The sequence below is a fragment of the Ceratotherium simum genome, chromosome 10 (genome assembly GCF_057802395.1).
Source record: "Ceratotherium simum simum isolate JZ-2026a chromosome 10, ASM5780239v1, whole genome shotgun sequence".
Taxonomy (NCBI): Eukaryota; Metazoa; Chordata; class Mammalia; order Perissodactyla; family Rhinocerotidae; genus Ceratotherium; species Ceratotherium simum.
The window spans coordinates 18,088,112-18,109,404 of record NC_141909.1 but is presented as its reverse complement, the minus strand read 5'-3'; positions in this window follow the sequence as shown (position 1 = coordinate 18,109,404).

Genomic DNA, 21,293 nt, shown 5'->3' with positions numbered 1-21,293 from the left:
GACTTTTATCAACATTTATTCCTGTGCTCCTTTCAAAGCCTTCCCTTCTCCCGCTTAAAAAGTCCACAGCATTTAGAACTGTCGACCAACTCTTCTTTTATAAAACCATCTCCTCTTATTATATCCATCAGTTCTCATTTTCTTTCTCAGTCTCTGACCATTTCTTTTCTGTCTCCTTTCCTACTTGTTACTAAACTTTTTGTTGCAGAAAAGTAGGCATTGCTCAAAGTTTTGTCCACAGCTTTCTTTCCCTCTCTCAATCTTCTAGCACATACAGCCTGACCATTTCAACACTGTGACTACTATATAATGTGAATGACTCCAAAATTTATAGTTCCCAACATAACCATTCTTTCCAATTATATTATAATATTTCCAACCACCTGTAGGACATTAATGTCTGTTGCCAAGTGCCACAGGTATTTCAAATTCTTCATGTACAAAAGTAAATTAGCAATTTCTCCTTCTCAGACCAGTCCTAGTCCTGAATTTCTTTTCTCTTCAATAATACCACAATTCTTCCTAACACCCACACTCAGAATTGCATCATTTTCTTTCCTTCCTTCCTCACAAGCTGTCACGAAGTCCCACAGACATTTTCTTGACATTGTGGTCCTGTCTACACTTTCTCTTTCTATTTCTAGCAATACCTTCCTCTTTTAGATTCTTACCTGAGATGTTATATGAACTTTCTGATTTATTTTTCCACATTTAGCTTCTCTCCTGTTTAATCAAAATAGTACATGGTCACAAGATTAAATCTCTACTTATACTTACCTTACCAAAAAAGTTAAATGACTTCCCTTTTTAAAGAATAAAGTGCAGGGGCCGGCCCCGTGCCTGAGTGGTTAATGTTCCATGCAGTTCACTTTGGCAGCCCAGGTTTGCAGGTTCCCAGGTGCAGACCTACACCACTTGTCAAGCCATGCTGTGTCAGCCACCCACATAATAGAGGAAGATTGGCACAGATGTTAGCTCAGGGCTAATCTTCCTCAAGCAAAAAAATGGATGTTAGCTCCATCCATTGCCAATTGGTGAATCTTCCTCAGCAAAAAAAATTAAAAATAAAAAAATAAAATGAAAACTCTGGACATTTGAGAGTATTCAGACGCATTGCAATCTATATTTTTAGACTTCTTCACTCTACTCACGTACCATCATTTAAAACACCTGGATTACTCACAAATCTTGAGCATATGTTCTATTTTCCAATCCTGCATGCCGTTACACATGTGGATTTTCCATCCAGAATAACTTTTCCCAACTCTCCAGTTGAAATCCTATCCATATCTGAGGGCTTAATTTAAATGTGGCTTTTTTCAGGAGACTTTCTTTATTCTCTAACCAAAAAAGATCTTTCTCAACACAAATAACACATTTTTCATAGACATTTACATCAATGCCTAGTGCCCTAGAGTATTTATGTGCTTTATCTTGGCTACTTATAAGCTTTTCAAGGTGGATACTGAGTCTTATTTTTGTATCCATTATAAATATGGTTACAATATAGATAGTCAAAAAATAAACTGTTTAAATAAAGCATGAAGGGAAGGAGAGGCCAGAAAGGTCTGTGAAAATATGCGATTGATACATAGGACAAGAGATACTGACATAACAGGAATAGATCATATTATGTATCTAATATGTTAGCAGCACTGCTCCAGGCACTGTTTGAAGTGACTGAGTATTGTAGACTAGATGGGGTCTTATCTTTCTTGTGGGTCTGATATTTTATTGTTCTATGATATGCCAGCAATGCTATTTGGTAATTAAAAGGAAAAAATACACACGACACTGGGTTCTCCCTTCCTCTCAAATTTGTCCACAGATAATTTCCATTAAGTGCATTTTGTGGACAATTCACAAGCACAGAAAGTGCATTTGGGAGTCCTAAATGAGCCAACCAGAAAAATACAGCTGGTCTACGGTAAAAATTCTCAGGTTGCTCCTTATTCCAGTTTTGCTCATAGAAACGATGAGACAAAAAGAAAATACAAGAGTCAGATTGAGTCCATAGAATGGGAGATCTATGGTGCCTCACGGGAGGCAATAGAGCAAGTTGGTTAAACTTAGATGCTCTGAAGTTGGACTGCCTGGTTTTGAATCTATGATTCAATATTACCTAGCTTTATGACAATGGTCAAGGTATTTAGTCTTTCCGAGCCTCAATTCTGTAAAATGGGTTAGTAACATAACTCATGGGGTTGATAGGAAAATTAAATGAGTTAACATGTGTTAAGAGCTTAGCATACTACCTGGCATATAGTATGTCATAAAAATTCTTATTATTTTCTATATTCTTTCCTTTTTGTTCCGATTTAACTATGTTAACTTTTTATAATTGGCAAAATAATCCATATTGTAAAATTTTTTTAAAGATGTGTAAAATAAGAAGAGAAATGTCTCTGAAATCTTAACCAGTCTTGAGAAAGTCATGTTAAAATTTTGGCAATTATTCTTCTCTTTCATATTTTGTCTGTGCCTTTTAAAAAAAAAAATCTAAGTGTCTGATAACAAACATTGACTCAACCTACAATCTAGATGTTCACAGAAAATGTAAACTCACTTATTTTATACAGTGAATCTGGTCTTCCTGATGTATCCTCACCAATTGATTTGCAGGAATAAAACAACAAGTGATGTCCAATATGGTGTACAGCTTAGTCTCATCCCATAATTTAAATAGATTTGCCTTTGGGTTTGGGGATTTTGAGCATCTCTCAGTACATGTGTTCTGTGCTCAGACTCTCATAGGGAAAAATAATGCTCACTCAATCACTCAGATTTCTTAGTCTTAGGTTCTCCAAACCCAGCTTATATCCAAGAGGGCATTTGGGTATAATGGTCGGGAGGGAGAAGAGTATGACGTTTGTAGATTCACAGAGTAAAGAGTTAAGGTTATCTAGCGTCTATCTCCTCCAGCCCAATTGTAATGCCCAATGCTGCCTGTCCAATCAGATGCTGCTTACCCTGCTGGCATTGGTGGATAACATCTGTCGCTGTGAGATTATGATAAATTCCTACGACTTCGACAATTCTCAGAGATCATCAGTATTAATATTGGTGTCTCAGTATCTCCGTTTTTCTTAGTTTTCACAGGCTGCATATTTATATTATTTTGTGGATGTTGACCTTCATTTTATTTCTAAATGATGTTGGTTTGTATTTAGAAAAGCCAGCGATGTTTTTTAAAATTAAAAATCTAATTAAACCCTATTGTTATTTATAAAAGTTTTACTTTTAGTTGTTTTTCTTGGATTTTCCAAGGCTACTAGTATAGCTTCTACTGAAGTGAGTATCAGGTGAGCAGGTCTCCCACTGCCTGTTATATTCCAGGGAAGGGCACAGAGATCTAGCAGAGCTGGACCTCAGATTCTAGGAGTGGGACCCTAGACCTTGAGCTGTAAGTCTTCAGCCTGCATGCTTAGGGAAACACCAGCTTCTCTAAAGGTAGGTGAAGACTGGAGTTCAAGCTTTTCAGTGGTAGTTGACAAGGCAGCAGAGAACCTGTGGCCACCACCTCAGATCCATAGAGCTTTCTCAAGGTGCAAGCCTTCAAGGATCAGTCTTAGTTTATTTCTTACCTCTCACATAACCTCCCCAAATAAAAACTCTCTCTCCCTTTAAACATTTTTGCCTCTTACTTTCTTGTTTTCCTTAATTGCATTGGCTAGCATTTGAAAGAAAATGTGAAACATAATGTTGATAGGGCAATAATTTTTCTCTTGTTTCTAACAGTGTTTCACCACTGAACACCTGAGAATCATATGTATGAATATAATTGCTCTCACTATAGAGGTATATATTTATAGATTGTCTTATATATTTTCCCCAAATCTGAATTTATCTGATTGTTTTTTCTTGGTGTTAACTTACTCCATTATCACTTTTTCCTATATACTGAAATTAGGTTTAGAGGTTTAGCAAAGAGTTTCAAAGTTTTGTGTGAAGATTGTGAAGTTTTTCCCAAAACTGTTTGAAGCATTTGGAGTGTTTGCTTATTATAATGTATAGATAAAGTTTTAAAGGAAAAAAATGGAATTTTATCAAAAGCTTTTCCTATTTTTCAAAAAAATTATAGGGCTTTTACCCTTTAACTTAACTGTAGTGAATTATACCAACAAATTTCCTCATATTAAACCATATTTGCACCCTTTGGGACAAATCTTACTGGAGTCATATTGAGTTATTTTTATATATGGCTTTATTATTTGTGTTTTTGAATATTAGTCTTCAGCATTGTGCCATATATAGTTGTTAAATTTTGGTGTCTTAGTTACATGGCTTCATAACAAGGAATAGAAAGCAGACTTTTTTTTGGCTTTTTTGCTGGAATCATTCATTTGACATGAAAATCAGATGTTCCATGATTGGATTGTTCAATTATGTAATCATCTGAACCTGGTGTTTTTTTAAGTATAGCTCTTAGACAACTTTGTGAGTTTTTATCTCTGGTTATTTGTATTTTGTGTTTTGTGTTTTGTTTTGCTTCCTAGGTCCATTTTAGACAGTTTAATTTTAATATAGTATAACTTGTCTATCTAGGCTGTCAATTTATTAACATAGAGTTGAATGAAATACTAAAATATTATCTTAAAATCTTTTAATGTCATCAATATTTATTTTTCTTTTCTCCTATCTAATGTTCTTATGTTTGTGCCATATTTTCTCTTTTTCTCTTGAATGGGCAAGTGAGTGGTTCAAATTCTTTTCTTCCCTAAGAATAAGCTGGTGGCAATTCTACCATTTTTCTATTCCCTAATTCACTTATTTATGCTTTCATCTTCATTAATTTCTTCCTTCTGTGGTTCTGGGTTCACTGAGTTGTGTTTTGTAACTTACGGATTTTATTTAATTTATTATTGTCATTATTTTTGTTTGCAGTAAAAATATTTGAGGCCATGTTATTATCATTATTTTATAAATACTCTTCAATTGTGGTTTTTAAATTTCGTTTTGCCCAGAAAGTTCTTTAGAAAAGAATGGTATTAAAATGTCAAATGCTTGGGTTTTTTGTTTCTAAATTTGACATTTATTTTTCACTTTATTAGATTGTGGTTTCAGAATATGATCTGACGTATCTTTCCTTTTTGGAATTGAATATTTCTTTTTGGCTAATATGTGATTACATTTTTTTTTTTGTACAATGCTCCAGGGGCCATTTAAAAAGAATATTTTCTCTTTGCAGATTATAGCTTTTAGTATATATGTTTATTTATTTGAATATATCAATCTTTTACAATATTGTTTAGATTTTTATGTAGGAACAACTTTTATATACATAATATTTCAAGGACAAAAAAATTACCTCAAATTCTCTCTGTCCCATTGTTCTTCCGTCTGTCTCTCATTTCAGCTCCTGCGATGTTTTCCTCAGGTGTTCTGATGTTAGGTCAGTTCGTACATAAGGCTCACTGAGAAATTGTTTAGTTCATTTTTTTTAAAGGTATCATGTTCCCATTTAATGGATTTTTTCCAAAATTGTATTTTGTGTAACTTTAATATTATACATTCTCCCTTCTTTTTTGTCTACATCTGCTGAATGTATCTTTGCCCATTATTTCAACTTTTCTGAGTTATTGTGGATATTTTATTAACGTGGATTGGGATTTAGTTGTGAGCCCATATGGGGTTATCGCTCATTCAATGTGTGAATTCCTTCCAGTAGCATTTTTTGTTATACTTTGTTTTCACTGCCCACAGGAGCAGAAACTGTTTTCAATACTGGTAAAGACTACGTTTCTACATTTAAATAAGATAATTAGGTGCCTACGCATCAACGTACCATCTTCAGAAAATCTGTCCGGAAAGGCTGCCCTCTGTGAGACCTAGAAACTAGAGTGAGCACACTGCCTCTCTTCTTTCATGGGAGGTGACTTTCCACCCCCAGATTTTGTGGTTCTATTTAAGGTTTTGTCTCAATCTACTATTTTCAAATCATAAGTGTCTTAAGATGTATTTCAAGAATTATCCTTTTCGTAACAGTATTAAACACATTTACTTATATAGTGTATTCATATTATTTATGTTTTAAAGGAATGTTGTGCTTGCCTCTGGTGTTTTCTACATCAGCATTCCTATTTATGTGTCATATGTTTAATTTACTTTTTTGAATATGTAATCTATTTACATATTTCACAATTCACAAAATATAAAAGAGCATATTGAAAAAGTTTGACCTTTACCTGTGTTCCCAACCCCCTCCAGCCAGTTCCTGTCTTCACAGATAAGTAGTGGGATAAGTTTGTGTGTGTGAGTGAGTGGGTGTGTATACTTCCGAAGATATTATGTCGACAGATGAGACTCTTCCACTCACTGGTTGTGTGATGTGGATCAAGTTACTTAACCTATTTGAGCTTCAGTTTTTTTCCTCTTTAAATAGGAAATCCTTTATTTATTTAGTCACCAAATATTTAGTGAGCACCCTATGTGGCAGGCTCTGTGGTAGGTACTGAACATAAAGCAGCAAATACTATAGATGCGTTGCTTCAGGTGTAGGGAAAGAAACGACAGTAACTGCCTTTTGACTAGAGTGGATAAGAAGCGCTTCATAAGTGTTAGCTACTATATACGTATTCTTTGCTCCATCTTATTCACACGGGTAATACCTCAATGTTATACACATCCGTCTACTCCTTGCTTTTTTTATTTAAAAATGTATCATAGAGGTCTTTCCATATGTCTAAGTGTATTTCTACATAGAGACTTTCATCATGTTTTATAGCTACATAATATCCATTGTCTGATGTATCATAATTTAATTAAATAGTCCCCTATTGACAGATGTTTAGGTTTTTTGTAATATTTTGCTATGCAAAAGAGATCTCTGCAGTGAAGAATTTTTTCACTTTGCACATAATTGAATATATTGTAGGGGTGGGATTGCTGGGTCTTAAGGTATCTAATGTGTAGTTTTGATAGACATTACCTCCTCCACAAAGGGATTGTACAAATTTACATTCTCACAGGCAATAAACTGGTCTGTATTCTCCTCACCCTCACTCACAGAATAGGCTCTTAACCTTTTGGATTGTGGATGACCTGAAAGGTGACAAATGGTATCTCACTGTAGATTTATTCTTTATTTCTCTCGTTATGAGTGAGTTTGGTTGAAGATATTTCTCCATATCTAATCCAAATTGCCTTTCCTTTCCTTTGCTATCTTTTCATAATCTTTTAATTGCTTTTGTATTTATTTGTTGGTCTTTATTTCTTTGTAAGAATGCTTCATATATGAGGGAAATTAGACTTTTGTCTATGAGTTACAAATAACTTTTCTAAGTTCGGATTTTGAATTCACTTATAATTATTTTTGCCATTCATTTTTTTTTTGCCTTGCTGTTGTTATTTGGTTTAAGTAGTTGAAAGTTTCAATCATTTGTCTTCTGGCTTCTGGGTTTTCTGTCATAGAAAGGCCTTCTCTCTTCTGATATTTTAACATTTTTACTCATGGATTCTTGTAGTAGTTTTGTGCTTTTACTTCTATTTTTAAATTTTTCATTCATTTAGAATATACCCTTGTATAAAATATGAGACATGGAAGAAAACTTTTTAGTCCAGATGGCTACCAAGATGTCCCAACACCATGTGGTTTTAATAAATAATCTTTTCACCACTAAGATTCAATCTTTATCATTTAGTAAATTCCCATACGATTTGGGTCTACTTCTGGACATTTTATGTGGTTCTACTGATGCATTTGTTTATCATGAGCAATATCACAGTTTTTGAATTATTGAGGCTTAGTAATATGCTTTAACATCTGATAATATCCCCTTACTCTTTCTTTTCAGAATTTTTCTATTTATTCTTGCTTGTTTTTGGTTTCTATGTGTATTTTAGAATCACTTTGTCTCTTTACAACCTCATTCAGTTAGTTTTTTTTTTTTTTTGAATTGAGATTGCATTAAATGTAAAGATTAATTTAGGGATAATTGATATCTTTGTGATGTTGTTTCTCCCCATCCAAGTACGTACTATTTCTCCTTATCCAAGAAAATAGTATGCCTTTTGATTTGTTCAAGCATTCTTTTGTGGCTCCCTGAATCATCTCAATCTTTTCTTATAATAAACTTTACACTTTTATTGTTAAATTTATTACTATGTGTGGTAGGCAGAATAATGCCCTTTCCTGCCTCAAAGATGTCCACATCCTAATGCTCAGAAATTATGATCATGTTAGGTTACATGGCAAAGGGAAATAATGACTTCAGATAGAATTAAGATTGTTAATTAGCTGACCTGGAGATGTGGAGAGGACCCTGGATTATCCAGGTGGGCCCAATGTAATTATAAGGCTCCTTTATAAGTGGAAGAAGGAGGCTGAGGAGAAAGAATCAAAGAACTAGCAGTGTGAACAGAACTTGGCCTGAAGTAGCTTTGAAGATGGAGGAAGAGGGTCAGGAGCCAAGGAGTGTGGGCAGCCTCTTAAAGCTATAAAGGGCAAGGAATGTGTTTTCCCCCAGAGCAACCAAAAGGAATGCAGTCCAGCTGATCCTTTGATTTTAGCTCGTTTAGAACCATTCTGGACTTCTGACATCCAGAACGGTGAGATAATAAATTTGTGTAATTTTAAATCACTAGGTTTTATAGCAGCCATAAAAAACTAATATATTAGGCATTCTATCTTTTATTGTTGCTAATATAAATAAGGCCTTTTATTGCATTATGTCATGTAACTTATTGTTTGTATCAGTGGAGGCTATTGATTACTGTATATTAATTTTGTACCTTACCACCTTACTGAATTCTCTTATTATTAGTGGTTTTAATTGAAAGTTTTGAGTTTTTCAAATATATAATCATATCATCTGCAAATAGTGATAATTTAACCTGTTTCTTTCCAATTTTTGTAATTTCTTTCTCTTATCTAAATATGCTGGTTAGTGCCTGCAGACCCAATTCAATTAATAGTGGTGATAGCGGAGTACATGCCTTGTTCCTGACATAGATGGGAATGCTTCTAAAGCTTTTTCAATAAGGATTGTTTCAGCCTTTTTTTGAATTGCTTATTTTATCATGTTGAGATAGTATTCATCTATTCTGACTATTTTTAAGAGTTTATATCAAGAATAGTTATTTAATTTTGGAAAATGCTTTTTCAACATAGAAATGATGGTATGGTGTTTCTTCTTAGATCTGTTACTATGATTAATTTTAGTCATTATTGAATTACCCTTTCATTTCTTGAATAAATACCACTTTGCAAAAGTATATAATTATCTTAATGTGCTGCTGATTATTTTGGAATTTTGCTTCCATATTCATAGTGAAATTGGTTTATAGTTTTCTTTTTGTATATAACTCTTCCCTGTTTTTGTTGGTTGGTTTATTTTTCTTTTATTAGTCTTTTTTTTTTTTTTGGTGAGGAAGATTGGCTCTGAGCTAACATCTGTTGCCAATATCCTTCTTTTTGCTTGAGGTTGGTTGATTGTCCCTGAGCTAACATCTGTGCCAATCTTCTTCTGTATTGTATATGGGAGGCCGCCATAGCATGGCTTGATGGGCGGTGTGTAGGTCCATGCCCAGGATCCAAACCTGCAAACCCGGGGCCGCCTAAGTGGAGTACGCAAACTTAACCACTATGCCACCAGGCCGGCCCCTCTTTTATTAGTCTTCTTTGTTTTTCTTTAAAGCCTTCATTTTTAAAGAGCAGTTTTAGGATCAGAGTAAAATTGAGAGGAAGGTACAGAGATTTCCCATGTACCGCTTCTCCTCACACATGCATAGCCTCCCCCATTATCAACATCCCCCACCAGAATGGTACATTTTTTATCAAGGTTGAATCTACATTGACACATCATAATCACCGAAAGCCCGTAGTTTAGCTCAGCGTTCACTCTTAGTGTTGTACATTCTATGGTTTTGGACAAATGTATAATGACAGGTATCTATCATTGTAATATCATACAGAGTAGTTTCACTGCCCTAAAAATCTTCTGTGCTCTACTTATTCGTCTCTACCCCTCACACTGCTGGTAACCACTGATCTTTCTATTGTCTCTATAGTTTTGCCTTTTCCAGAATGTCCTATAGTTGGAATCATACAGCATGTAGCCTTTTCAGAGTGGCTTCTTTCACTTTAGTAATATGCATTTAATGTTCCTCCATGTCTTTTCATGGTTTGATAGCTCTTCTCTTTTTAGCACTGAATGATACTGCATTGTCTGCATATACTACAGTTTATTTATCCATTCATCTACTGAAGGACATTTTGGTTGCTTCCAAGTTTTGGCAATTATGTAAAAGCTGCTATAAACATCCATGTGCAGGTTTTGGTGTGCACATAGGTTTTCAACTCCTTTGGGGAAATACCAAGAAGTGTGATTGCTGGATCATATGGTAAGAGTAAGTTTTGTTTTGGAAGAAACCGCCAAACTGTCTTCCAAAGTGGCTGCACCATTTTGCATTCGCACCAGCAGTGAATCAGTGTCCCTGCTGCTCCGCCTCCTAGCCAGCATTTGGTTTGGTCAGTGTTCGAGATTTTGGCCATTCTACTAGATTGGTAGTGGTATCTTGTTGTTTTAATTTGCATTTCTCTGATGACATATGATACGGAGCATCTTTTTATATGCTTATTTGTCACCTGTATATCTTTCCTGGTTAGGTGTCTGTTAAGGTCTTTGGTGCATTTTTTAATCAGGTTGTTTGTTTTCTTATTGTTGAGTTTTAAGAGTTCTTTATATATTCCATAACAGTCCTTTATCAGATGAGTCTTTTGCAAATATTTTCTCCCAATTTGTAGCTTATCTTCTCATTCTCTTGACCTTGTCTTTTGCAGAGCAGACATTTTTAATTTTAATGAAGTCTAGGTTTTCAATTTTTTTGTTGTTGATAATGCCTTTGGTGTTGTATCTAGTCATTACCATACCCAAGGACATCTAGGTTTTCTCCTGTGTTATCTTCTAGCAGTTCTACAGTATTGTGTTTTACAGTTAGGTCTATGATCCATTTTGAGTTAATTTTTATGAAGGTTTTTTAGAGATTCATTTTTTTTTACATATGGACGTCCAGTTGTTCTAGTACCATTTGTTGAAAAGACTATCTTTGCTTCAATGAATTGCCTTTGCTCCTTTGTCAAAGATCAGTTGACAATTTTAAGTGGGTCTATTTCTGAGCTCGCTGTTCTCTTTCATCAATCTATTTGTCTCTTCTTTCACCAATGCCAACTGTCTTGACTATTGTAGCAGTATAGTAAGTCTTGAAGTCAGTTCTCCAACTTTGTTGTTCTGCTTCAATATTGTGTTGGATATTCTGAATCTTTGCTTCTCCATAAAATCTTTAAAATCAGTTTGTCAATATCCACAAAATAACTTGCTGGGATTTTGATTCTCTATTTTTTCAATCAATGTTATATTCACTTCATAAAATAATTTTTCTGTGTCTTGTAATAGTTTAAATAACCCTGGAAGTATTGGTCATAAAGGTTTGGTTACATTCTCCTGTGAATCTATAAAGCCTGGTGCTATATTGGGTAACAGTTCTTTGATGTCTTTCTCTGTCTTCAATGATAATTTGTCTTGACATATATTTTTTTACTTCTGACTTTAGTTTTGATAATTACATTTTGCTTCAAAAATCAACTTCTTAATTCTTTTTAAAAACTTCGAGTAGAATTGATCATATGGTCTTTTATGAGCAGTGTTATTTCCTCTGTGTTTGTGGTTATTTCTCATTTCTATCCTATTTTGTGTATTTATTTGTGTGTCCTTCCATTTTTTCTCAATCAGGTTAGCTGACAGTTTATCTCCTTTGCTTTTAGTTTCAGTGAAAACATTTACTTGATTCACATTTCCATGTATTCTAAATCATTAATTTCTGATTTTATATTTATTAATATCTCATTAATGATTTCATAAATTTTGTTTTATTGTTCTTTTCCTACTTTTTCCAGTTGAATCCTGAATTAATTTTTATTATACTTTGCTTATTAATATAATTATTTAAGGATATGAATTTTTCTCTAAGATCTGCTTTAGCTCTATTTAAAATTTCTAATTAGTAGTATTACCATTTTTATAATTTTCCAGGTGTTTTGCAATTTAGAATTAGGTTTCCTCTTAAAGCAAGAATCAATAAAAATTTTTCTGCTGTTTTTGTTGATTTATTTGTTTAATTTACAAAAATTAGTGACTTTCTGTATATTTTATTAATTTCTAAATATATCATTTTGTTTTCAATTTGTACTATTTCAATATTTTCTTTTTTTTTTTTTTTGTGAGGAGATCAGCCCTGTGCTAACATCTGCCAATCCTCCTCTTTTTTTTTTCCTGAGGAAGACTGGCCCTGGGCTAACATCCGTGTCCATCTTCCTCCACTTTATATGGGAAGCCGCCACAGCATGGCTTGCCAAGCAGTGCGTCAGTGGGCACCCGGGATCCGAACCGGGGAACCCCGGGCCACCGCAGTGGAGCGCGCTCACTTAACCGCTTGCGTCACCGGGCCAGCCCCTCAATATTTTCTTAAATTGATACTTTTTGAATTTATTAAGATTTCCCTTGGAGTCTGGTGGTCTAGTGGTTAAGATTCTGCTCTCTCAATGCCACAGTGCAGGTGTTATTTCCCAGTCAGGGAACCACACCACCTGTCCATTGGTTTTCATACAGTGGTGGCTACTTGTTGCTGTGATGCTGAAAGCTATGCCACTGGGATTTCTGTTATCAGCAGGGTCACCTATGGTAGATAGGCTTCGGTGGAGCTTCCAGATGAAGACAGACTAGCAAGAAGGACCTGGCCACCCACTTCCAAAAAAATTGGCCATGAAAACCCTATGAATAGCAGCAGAGCACTGTCTGATGTAGCGCCGGAAGGTGAGAGGATGGCACAAAAAGATGGGGCAGGATTCTGCTTTGCTGTAGACAGGGTGGATAGGGCTGGAATCGACTCGATGGCACTAACAAAAACACTTGGAATCTACACACAGACTGTTTTTGACTGCTTCAGGAGCAGGTGAAATGATACAAAGTTTTTAGGTACACAATTTGATATATTTCAAGGATAGCTACCTTATTAATTATACCATTTGAGTCTTTGATATCTTTACATAACTTTTGTTCTTATCTGTCATGGACTAAAATCTATGAATTAAAATATTTTACTGTTAATGATATGTGTTTATTTCTCTTTATATATCCTGTAATTTCTACTTGATGCATAATGATGTTAGGTTTGTTGCTTCACAGACATTCATAACTGTTAGATCTTCATTGTTAATTGCACACCTTAGCATTGTTCTTCTTTGTCTCAATTAATACTTTAAGTGCCTGCATTCAAACTTGACGAAAAGTACAATTATAACTCTTCTTCTTTTCGTTGCTTTTGCTCAACATATCTCTGCCTATATTTTTATTTTTCAACCTTTCTAAATTTCTTTGGAAGTCAGTTCTCTTGTAAACAGCATGGTATAGGGTTTTGCTTTGTAATCCGATCTGAAAGTCTTCTGCATTGATATGTCTATTTTCACATTTATTGATAAGATTAATTGGTTTTCATTGTCATCTTAGTTTATGTTATACTTTCTGATTTTATTGCTTTAAAATACTTCGCTATGTCATCATTAAAGATTTTTATACATCCTGGTGTTTATGCTTATAACAATGTATAACCTTATCTAATACAGATAATACTCCATTTGGTTAGACAATATAAATTAATTCTATGCTATAATCAGTGATAAATTTAGTTTCCTTTTTCTCTCTTCCCTTGCTTTCACTCCATTTTTAGTCAATGATTATCTTCATATTTACCATGATACTCTAAATTTAGTTTTATATCTCTTTCTTGATTGGTGATTTCAAATGATTTCTTTGACTTGCAGTTCATAGAGATGAAGAAATCACTTTTCTTCCTCTACATCCTACCTTTTGTTCTCTTCCCTCCTAATTTTTATTTTCTATATTGCCAGTGCATTTGGCATTTATATTCTATTCTGTCCCCCATCCTCACTTTTTTTATTTTTATTAGCACATTCAAATTGTAGTAGGGATTGCTAGCGGTGCCCTGGTAACATCCTCATTTTCTATTTTAATAATGAGATCCTTTAGTTTTAGCTGGGCTCACAGTCATCAAACAATAGGCTAAATTTCCCAGCCTCTAATGCAGCTAGGTGTGCCTTTCTGACCAAGCTCAAGCCAGTCAAGTGTGAACTAAAGTGACGTGACCTACTTCCAGGTTATTTCCTTAAAGAAGCAGCTGTCTGGGGCCGGCCCAGTGGCATAGCAGTTAAGTTCCAGTGCTCTGCTTTGGGGACCCGGGGTTCACAGGTTCGGATCCCGAGCATAGACCTGCACACCACATATCAAGCCATGCTGTGACGGCGTCCCATATAAAGTGGAGGAAGATGGACACGGATGTTAGCCTGGGGCCAATCTTCCTCAGCAAAAAAGAGGAAGATTGGCAACAGATATTAGCTCAGGGCTAATCTTCCTCAGGGGGGAAAAAAAAAACAGAAGAAGAAGCCGTCCGATCTTGGCTTCCATATTCTCCAGGGAGCGTGGAATGGGAAGGAGCAGGTCTAAACTATGTAGATGACGTATGTAGTCATTCTGAGAGATAGTGAAGAAATAAGATGTGAAGGTCTAGGTCCCTGAATGTCTTCCTAGAGTGTGGCCACCGCATCAGCCCTGCACTACTCACACTTGGATTATTTCATGAAAACAGAACAAAACTTTTATCCAATTTAGGCCAGTGAATTTGGGGTCATTCTGTTACAATGGCTTAGCCTCTACTGTAAGTAATAGTAAAATAAATCCAGTGATCATCACTGATCATTTCGTTGTAATTTTTCCAGTCATATCTCGATAAACTAAAGTTTATCCTCCAGTAAATTCCTCAAAAAGAACTCATGGGGAAAATATTCCCTACATTTGTGTAACTTAAAAACTGTTCATTAAGCCTCTAAACCTAATTTCCAGTTTACAGGAAATAGCAGTGATACAGAAACAGATTAAACAACACCAGGAGAAAACATTCAGATAAATGCAGAATTGGGAAAATGTGTGTCACTTGTCCTGAATTCTTCAAAAAGTAAATGTTATGAAAAAAACTTTAAAGGCAGGGGGATTTTATCACTAAAAGAAACTAAACAGACAAAATCACCAATTGCAAAGCATCAACCTAGGTTGGAAACTACTTCCTAAAAAAAGCAAACTATAAAATACATAATTGTGACAATTTAGAAAATTTTAATATGGACTGGATATTAAATGAAATTACGGAATCATTATATATTTATTAGGTGTGATAACAGCATAATGTTGTGTAGGGAATTGTCCTTATTCTTGAAGCATGAATATTTAAATAATTAGGGATGAAGTGACTTGAAGTCTTAAACTTACTTTTAAATAGCCATAGAGAGAGAGAGAGAGACAGAAAGAGAGAAAGAGAGAGAGGAGGGAGGATAAGGGAGTGGGAAGAAAAGGGAATGAGATGAGGCTGGAGATAAACCAAATATGCCAAAAAAGGTAAAAATGTTAAATTCAAGTGGAGGGTATATATAAGTATTTATCAAACTATTCTACTATTCTTTTTTTATGAAAATTCTAAAATAAAATTCGAGAGAGTAAGTAAAAAGTATTTAAAGCACTCAAAAACATAGGTATTGTCTTTATACTTGGATGACAGGTGGTCGGACATAAAGTCCTTGGGTACACAATCTTTCCATAAGCATTTTGTACGTATTGTCCTATTGACTCCTTGTGTAATAGATCACTGTGGAGAAGTATAAGTTGAATTAATTTATATAATAAGTGGCTTTATATTCTCATCTGGCTTCCCATTGATTTCTTTTGTACATTAAAAGACAACTTTCCTGCACTATGTCTTATTTTTAACGATTCTTGATCATTTGCTACTGGGAACAACACAATATAACCTTTCAATTGTAAGTTCATATTTTTTATCTCAAAAATAGTTAACTTATATCCTTACATATTTATTCTGTTTCATTTTTTCCATTTCTTCATAGAGGATTTCAATTATGCATATGACTTCCAAATCAGTCACTTTTAAATGTCACTTTTTTCTTAATTGTATAATTCTCATACTAATATATTTTTTCTATTTAGTTTTATTTACTTTTTCCTTTGTACCTTTTGTTTTCAGAATAGTCTATTCAATGAACTTCTTGCAAGTTCAGCTGAATTTTTTTAATAGTTTTGTGTTTTTTCTATACTGTCCTGATCTGTGCCAGCTAATAATTCTTATTGTCTAAGAACATCTAAAAACAGTTTTGCATTTTTTATTTACACCCTACTTGATAGAAGAATCCATTTATTAATATTTTTAAAAATTTTTAGTGAAATACTTACTTCTATTTTTCCAATTTTGTCTTTGAACAGAGCCTGTGCTGGTGCCTTCTTGTACTATTAATCATTGAAGAAGGTGAGTTTTTTCTGCACCAACTATTTGCTAGGAGTATATGTCAGAGACAGAAAACAATAATATTTAGGACAAGTTGAATTCTTCTTTCAATCAAGGCTTCTGGGTGTGACTTTTTCCCATGCAATGGAGATAGGCATCGTTGGACCTTTTCTCAATTCAAAGTGTCTTTCTATGCTGCAACAGAAGCAATATTGCTTGCACACACTGATTGTCCATAGGATTGCTCATTTAGTCTCAACTGCTCTGCTTCCTGGAACCGTACTGAGTCAAGTAAAACTCATGCCGGATATATCACTATATCTGCTGCTGAAAAGAAGGAACTGAGGTTTATCATCTAGTGTGATCTTCACCTTTGATGCTATATTTTTGGCTGGCCCTGTCTCTGATCTGAGTTCTTATGCCATCTCTACATTATCATTTATTGGCTTCTTCCTACTCACTCAACGGCATGAGGTCTGCAGTAAGCAACTCTTCCAGATACCTTTTTTTTAAACCACTTTATTGAGATATAATTGACATACACAAAGTCATACATATTTAATGCATACAACTTAATGAGTTTGGAGACAAATATATATCTATGAAACTACCATGACAATCTATGCCATAAACATGTTTGATCTTCTCCAAAAGTTTCCTTCTATTCTCTTTATTTATTATTATTATTATTTTTATATCTTGTGATCTGGGGTGTTAGCTGTCTTCCAGTTTCACCAAACGTGGTGTTTCTGTCTTTTAGTTATTCTTCTCCTTGGTGCTTTTGGATGACTTCTAGAAGACAAGGGGAAAATGCTGATTTTTATATTCCAATGTTCAAACAAAAAGACCTCTTCATAATTTCTTTATTTCGAATGTCTATTCTTCTATTTTTAATGTGTCTAGTTTTGGTCTTCAGGAAGATTTTTCATAATGGTTAATACATGATATATACTCTGAGTCTTTACATATTTAAAAATCTCTTCATGCCATCTCTATACACGAAACTTGTGTGTACAGACTAGATATAAGTTATTGGGAAAAAGTCTTTTCTCCACATAACTCCAAAGAAAGTGCTCCATCGTCTCCTGTTCTTAAACATTACTGTGCGGAAATCTAAGACTAGCCTGAATTTCTTCTCACATGTCACTGTTCCTCCTTCTAGAATGATTATATTTTTCTATCCTTAACCTTAAAGTTTAAAATTGTCACCACGTTATGTTTCTGTCCATTATTCTTGATTAATTCTTCACTAATTCTTGCTATACTTATAGTAACCCTTTTCAATGTGTGTGACAGATTGTGTTTTCAATATCGCCTCAACAATATCATCTATCCCACATGTACTTCTTTAAATGTGACATTGTCACTCATAAAAAGGTGGGGTGTTTGGTCCCTCATCAGAAATGTGGGCAGGCTTGTAGCTATGGGAGATGTGACTACGTGGCTTGAGAGTAGGTAATAAAAATGCCATGTACTTCTGCCTCGTTCTCCTAAAACATTAGCTCTTGGAAGTCTTCAGTCACGGAGTAAGCAGGCCAAGTGTCCTGTGGCCCTGATGCTCTGAGGAGACCCAAACTATCTCACAGTAAGGCCACATGGAGAAGCCCTAAGATCTTTCCATGAAGAGAGAGAGATGCCTGGCCAGCCCCAGCTGTTCTAGCTTCAGCTACCACACGTGAGTCCCTGAGCCAGAACCACCCAGCAAACTATGAGTGATTTCTCAAAAAAAGAAGTTGCTGTTGTTTTAAGCCTTTAAGTTTTGGAATGGTTTCTTGTATAGCAATAAATAAACGATAAAATATACATATTCAAATCTTTATTTAAGGAAAGTTTTCTTCTATATTCCTTTAAATGTTTTTGTAATTTGATTGTTGGGTTCTCTTCCTGAGAAACCCTAATTATCCATTTATTGTGTGTATATATATGTGTGACATTGTCACTCATAAAAAGGTGGGGTGTTTGGTCCCTCATCGGAAATGTGGGCAGGAAATATATATCTATACACAGCTATTTCTGCATACCTGTTATTTTCTCTCTAATCATTTTTGCTCTTATAATTTTTCTTTTGCAATATGTATGATATTATTTATCCTACCTCCCGTACCACTTCCTTGTTTTTTATTTTTATTGTTGTTCATTTTCTTGAACTTGTTGTACCAGTTCTTCTAGTTTTGTTTTTTCTTTAAAACTAGTGGTTTTTAAGTATTTTCATATTTTATGTTTATCCTCAATTTCTTTCCCTGGATTTGTCAGTAATACCTATATCTTATACGATCCCGTGTTTCATAGAAATTCCGTGTTCTCTTTAATTTCCTTGGGATTGTAGATAATTTTTTTCTAAAATTTTATTTTCATTCCCAAGTAAGTTCCTCTTCTAATATTCAATCTTAATAGTTATTTGAATTTTAACCCATTCCTTCATTTGTTTGTGTGGTGTTTTATGCACACTAAATCTTTTATATTTATTAATCATCTTTAAATATAGACTGTAGTATCCGTTTTTCAGTGTGCAAAAAGAAGTGTGGACGGACTTTCACTGCATAGCCTCCTTTTTAAACAAGATGTTCTTAGAATCATCCCTTTGTGTCTCCAGCTGGAGAACTAAATACTGTTTGTTTATTTTGTTTCTCTGGTTCACTCTTTAACCGCTTGTGGGTGTTGGAAGCATGAAAACAGTGGAAATGATGAATGCTTTGAGGCAGCATGAAGATAATCTTTAAACTTTTTTGTCTAAGTTCCAAATCCGTTATACGTTCTGCACAGAAGGTATGGTCAATTCCTTGGATTTAAATAACATCTTTCATCTTTCAGTCATTACATTTATCATTTCCAGATGGCTTACCCTTCTTTCACCAGTGCCTGCCCTCTTTCTGCTGCCTCTAAAATATCATTTGACACCAGGGCACGTCTCTGTTTAGAGTTAAGATGACATGGAATCTCAATATCTCTTTCAGGCCCGATTCCATGCTCTCTTAGAAAAATGAGAATAGATCTCAAGCAGTATGCCCCTCCTTGCACTTCACTCTTGGCTCCCCATGTCTCTGGCCCTATCTTTCCAAGATAAGGGCTATTGTCAGGTGATTCACAACTCTATTATTTACTTTACTTAAAAAAACATCATATTCACGATCTCACTCATATGTGGAATATAAACCAACACATGGACAGAGAAAACTGTATTGTGTTTACCAGGGGCAATGGGGGTAGAGGGTGAGCACAAAGGGTGAAGGGAGACATATATATGGTGATGGACAAACAAAAATGTACAACCCAAAATTTCATAATGTTGTAAACTATTAAAACATCAATAAAAAAAAAAGAAAGAAAGAATTATGTGACCTGATAGAGGTGCTACCTATCACTACATGGCAATCATATTATAACATATAAATGTATCAAATCAACATGGACACCTTAAATTTACACAATGTTATATGTCAAATATATTTAAATTAAAAAAATAAAGAAAAAAACATCATATTCACTATTTTGGAGTAATTGTTGAGTCTCAGAGTCTTGTTTCGTTTTGTTCAAAATTTCCTTGTGTCTGCCGGGTATTCTTTATAATGTGTGTCAAGAGGTTGTTCAAGATGAATGGTTTCACTATAGATCAATTTTTTCCTCTTTTCCTATATTTTATATATTTTAAGGAAATATACACAATATTCAGCAAATCTTAAATAAATTCAATATTCAGGGAAGAGAGCCATGCCAGTGTTCAGTAACTCTTTCGTTGTCCCCAAAAAAACCCAATCAGCCCTATTTAACATGACAGATTTTCATTATTTCTTTCTCCCCAATTTGCATATGCTGCCAAGAAGTTCACAGGATTCCAAGAATTTTTATTAAGAATTCCAGATATTTTAGCAAGGAATTTTATCTCTGCTAACAAGATCAAGTGTAAAACTGGAACTAACCATGTCTCATTTCATACTAGCTTGCTGCTCTGTAGATAAATGGGAAACATCCCTTTGTGGCCAAATGTACAATTCAATGGAATTGTGTTGCCTCAATTCTTTAAGTGGCTTGTGAGTGATGAAGTGGGAGAGTAAACCTTTCTTGATTGACGTTATGTCAACCATCATGAGCTTCATGGACATATACGGAGATAAAGAAAGTGACTATTGGGACTCATGGACAAAAGCATTTACTATAGACTCTAGTGCAATAGACACAGTGTTCACCCTTCTGAGCTGCGGCCTGTCTCTGGCCTTAAGATTTTACATTAAGACAGGCTGTCAAAGATAAGACAGGATGTGAGAGAGTCCCTGTAACAGGGCACATCAGGTAAGGTTTTAATAGCTATCTGTGCTTGACTAAGAATCCTCTTGATGCCTAGTTTTTCCTCCCAGTACAATGAAGTAATGTCTTCATATTTCTTAAATTACATTTCCATCCGGGGGCAAGAATAGTTCGGTGCATTAATTGATGTCAATTTCGCATGGAACAATTTTATAGAAAGCACTTAGTTCTGATTTTCTAGGTATATAAGAATGATGTAACTGTTCCTGTTTCATCAGTTAAAGAGGTGTCTATCTGTATAGTTATGACAGGAAGAAGAAAATGACCTCGGCTTCTGTATAAGTAATGGGATGTATGTAAACAGTCAGCATTCAGTTTTCCCTCCTGTTTACAAATATGTTCAACTGGTGCTACTGAAATAAAATATATGCCCCTGCATTAAACTAATGCAATGATTGGTGGTGGGAAAACAGATGATAGGTAGAGTGAGATAGATTAGGAAGATAATAGATGGATGATAAATTATAAGATAAATAGACTGAAGGGATGGATCTTTCTGCTTTTCATTTTTCTTTCTCTCCACAAATGTTTTGATATGTTTTTCTATAAAGCGCAATAACATTCCTTGTAATATAATATTGAGTATTTATATCTCTGCTCTGAACCAATTTTTCTTATACATTGCTCAGTCT